At 38.7% G+C, this 4,540-nt stretch overlaps 1 non-coding gene across 1 annotated transcript; it reads right to left on the bottom strand.

The window, feature by feature from the left end:
- Window positions 1-4,458: 4,458 nt before the first annotated feature.
- TRNAT-CGU lies at window positions 4,459-4,531 on the bottom strand. Its single transcript has one exon. It is a non-coding gene; the product is annotated as a tRNA-Thr (tRNA).
- Window positions 4,532-4,540: the final 9 nt, after the last annotated feature.

The following is a 4,540-nucleotide window of genomic DNA, read 5'->3' as shown; positions in this document are numbered from 1 at the left end:
TAACCAAATAATGTATAAATGTATGTTCTCACTGTGTTGTGTCGTCTCTCTGGTGTGAAGCTTTTCTTAGGAGTCTTTTGTTGGAGAAGCTTCTAAATAAAGTAGTTTTTTCTTCTTTTTTTTTGGGTGGATATTGCAAGTTCTACTAGTTGGGTGTTGCAGTTGTTTCATGGCTGCTTTTGTTAGTGTATTTGCTTTCAATGAAAGTGGTTGTTAATGAAAATGTTAGAATCTTAACCCCTTTCTTCATTTTTAATTTCTAATTCCTTGAGCCTGTGAAATGGGTTTTCTTGTCTCATGGTGTGGATTTGGATGATTTTCAGTCATCGTGGGAGTCATGTATTTTTTTTTTTTTTTTCTGGCTTTAGGAGGAGAGAGAGCTCAGGGGGAGTAACTCTAAACTCCGAACACTTTTTATTGGGCAAGATCTCTAAGTTGATGCAATGAAAGTAAAACTTAAAACCATAGAACTCTCAACTTTATAATAAAGGGTTTTGATTAAACCTGTAAGGTTCAGAATCCTATAAATCTATAGGGAATCTTACTCCAAAAAAATAAAAAAAAACCCCTTATTGGGAAGAGAATACGAACCAGGATCACGTTCATGTAAGTGAATGTACGACAACGGCTCACAGTCGTTTAGATTTTAGATTCCTTAGATGGAATTCACTCTGTGGGATCCATATGGAGTAGCTTCCATCTGAACGGTTGTGAGCTTGAGCCCAGTTTAGAGAATGTTACCTAGACACGTGTGGTGCATTGCTTGACATAGGGGTAACACAGAGATACATGACATGACCCAAACCATAATATATTTGATATATTGACGCTCCTGTTGGGGTTTTTTTATTTATTTATGGGTGCTCCTATTGGTATTCGGCTCTCCTCAAACCGTGGTGGGAGTAGGAGGATCCAGCTCAGCAAAAACATGAGTGTTTGGGTTATTTTACAAACGATCCCCCTTAAAATAATAAAAAACCCCCTAATTTTGCTAGGGTGAATCTTCGGACTCACGCCATGGCTGGAGGAGAGCCAGGTCCCTCCTGTTGGGTTTCCTCATCATTAAAGTTAGGAAGAGAGACCTATATGACCGTGGCGATGAGGATGATAATGATTAAAAGACGATATCTGATTAGGTTTAGGTTTTTCTATATCGGCATCGGTGGTGTCTTGTCTGATTTGTATGGAAAGAATTGTCCATTTTTTCGGTAGAAATGAAAAGAATTGTTCAAATTAAAGGCAAATCTATTATAAACCATTTGATTTGACTCAATATGACCAATCTGTTTTCATAGACTATGGTTTCGGTATCGGTCGAGATATCTTTTTTAGAAGACGGGAAGCAAGATGTGATCTTTCTCTCTTGTAGTCTTGTTTATCGAGAGTTCTCGTCTTGTTGTGGCGACGTGGTGGAATAGAAAGAGAGAATGATTGAACCACACAAAGGGTGATTTATGAGAGATGAGTATTGGAAGCACTCTATGGTCCATAGAATGGCACACAAGTACACACAATTGCACAGATATTGGTATACATGGAATGGTGCATATAGAATAGTACATAATAATGTAATAATATTCTCTCTATTGAGAGAAAAATGAAAGGTATTGTAGTTGTTCTTGTATACCGCTCTTGTATACCGCTCACACCCGGCCCCCCCCCCCCCCCAACCCCAAAACCCAATGAACTAAAAGATCTTATCCAGTTAAAGACTCCTACACACACTCTTATTGGCCCTTGCAATAGTGTATGCGGTACTACTCGATCAGATTGCGATCTTTTGCCAACCATCATTATTACAGGCTTGGACGATGGTATATTGTACACGTCAATGATGAAGACACTAAACCTACTTAATAATTTTAATTGTTAGCGCCACCTCCAGACATTTGCCTATATAACAATTACCCATTTTTGGATGGTGTTAACTTCAGAAATTCCTTTGATAAAAATACCCTTTACACTAAAACATAAAAAGGCAATAGATTCACTAAATTTAATCCATTTTCAATTATAATCTTCATCGTCACTCCTTCAACGTGCCTAAGTTGTTGTCGTCCATGCCTACTCCAGTTGATGTTGTAAGGTCGCAACACCACCATCGGCACCCTCCCTCACCGCCTATTCTCCCTGACGACTGCCACAACGACTGTGACTCCTCTTCATCGGTTATTGACGATGGTGATATTGCTTCTTCCTCCTTCCGCAGACCGTTGCCTTTCGATCTCAATCTCCTGCCTTTGGATGAATTGACGTTGATGTCATCGGTGACAATTTCCGGAGAACGGCTTTATGCCTTTGATTGATGCTTCCAAGGAGTTCTGCATTATCTGGATTGGTTTCAATTCTTATCCTTTATTTTTCTTTTCTTTTTTTTTCCCCTGCTTTGCTAATCTCTCTTTCTTATCTCTCACTAAGGGTGCAACTTTGCCTCTGTTGGCCCGAACCCGCCCTGAGCCCGAATAGGCCCTGAGGGTGGGTCAGTGCTGGAAATTTCTAACCCTAAGTTAGGGTCGGGTCGGGCCAGGGTTCAGGCCTCGAGTTGAGCCTAGCCCAGCCCGGCCTGACCCTGTTTGAAGTTATAGTATAAAATATATATTTATATAATATATATATTATAAACTTTAAATATCACCCACATTTTGCTATATAATATATTATATATGAAGATAATAAGTAATATAAACAGTTTATTATAGTATTATTTTACCTAAAATTGATAATTTTTCCCCCGGCCCAGTCCAACCCATGCATCTCCCTTACCCCCTCCCCATGATCAGGGTCAGCCCGGCCTGACCCTGAGGGTGGGTTAGGGTTGGATTTTTCAAGCCCTGAGTCAGGGTCGGGTCGGGTCGAACTTGGGCCCAACTAAGGGGACTCAGGGTTGGACTAGAGTTTTATAAAGCCCGACCAAACCCGAACCTGTCGCAGCCCTATCTCTCACTTAATAGAGAAAGATAGGAAATGATAACAGTTTGTGGGTGCCAATGCATCGCTCGCTTGGTTGGGGGGTTGATCAGGATTGGGTTCTCCCCTCCCCCCTCTTCTCCTTCCTCTCCTTTTTGATTTGTTCCCCAATTTTGTCTTTGCTAGATTTTATGTGAATTAGAATCACCACAAGATCAGTCAATTGGAAGAACTATCAAAACTGTGCAGATTGGGTAGCAAATTTTGCTCAATCCCCCATGAACATAGATTTCTGTATTGACACTTTACCCCAGCCCCTTAGGAATCTCATTCATAGAGATACCAAGGGCCAATTTTACCAAAGGATGTAAATCCTCCCCTTTTTTTCTCTCTCTTTATATATATATATATATATATATATGTAAAATTCTTCCTTTTTCAAAAAAAAAAAAAAAAAAAAAAATTCTGAAATTCCCATCTCTCAGCTTGTCGTACCATACATCTGCAAAATAAAAAACTGCTCTGTGTGATTCCATTTTGTCGCTCGTTATTTAAGAGAACCAATCATTTACTCCATTAAAATGGAGTAGAACCATCATAATTGTAGACTAATGCAAACAATTATAACCGGAAACCTGGGATATATTGCTCTCAAACAATGCAAAGCCGACACAAAACTGAAACCTCTAACTATAAAACAACATCATCAACGGAAATATAACACAGGAAACAGACTACTATTTATGCCGGGCTTCGTCGATTGATGTCGGGCTGTTTTGGTCACTGGAGTAGATCTCTTCTTCAAAAGATGGTAGGTTGCAATGGATGTTTTTCAAGTTCGTTGGCTGAGTGAGGAAGAAGAAGGGTTTGTGGGTGTTTTAATTGAAAAGGTAGATTAGGTAGTTCGCCCACTAAGAAGGGCAAAATTATCTTTTAAAAAATATTAAACTGTTGATATCACCACTTCACAGTTCTTAACTAACGACAGAGGGTCTGTGTGTAATTAGTTTAGTAAAGCAGGAGAGGTGATTGATATTATGGTAGTTAGTAGATGTGCTTTAAAAAATAGACAAACGCCAGGGGGTGGCGTTGATAATTTCCCTTTAATAAACCTTTTGATGATCATCTTGACAAAGCATCTTAATCAACTTGGTACCACTTAATGCTCCCAATGTTCAACCATTTTACATATTTTAGCAAGACTAGTAGTAGAATTTCAAACCCTAAATAAATAAATAAAATAAAATAAAAGCCTTTTTTCATAAGGTATGATTTCTCTTTCAATCTCATGAGTAATAAAATGAAATTATGGTATTTGGTATGATTTTTCACCTTATTTTTGAGAAATTGAAATCAATTTCATGAAATAGCTGAATACTTATTTCAATATTGAACTTGATTTTCAAGTCTAATTATTATGTGCTCCACTTTTAATGAGCATGTCTTAATACTATAGATAAAAGTGTCATTTGACATGTTAAAAAAAAACGAAAGCAAAACGGGAGCCAGTTATTTCCCTTGAAAAAAAAGGAAGGAGCCTCCGTTCAATTACGCCCACCGTTGGGCTCGAACCCACGACCACAAGATTACGAGCCTTGCGCTCTACCAACTGAGCTAAACGGGCTTTGATGGT

Source organism: Telopea speciosissima, chromosome 1, assembly GCF_018873765.1.
Source record: "Telopea speciosissima isolate NSW1024214 ecotype Mountain lineage chromosome 1, Tspe_v1, whole genome shotgun sequence".
Taxonomy (NCBI): domain Eukaryota; kingdom Viridiplantae; phylum Streptophyta; class Magnoliopsida; order Proteales; family Proteaceae; genus Telopea; species Telopea speciosissima.
Note: the sequence above shows the minus strand (reverse complement) of the source record. Positions and strands in the feature narration are given on the sequence as shown.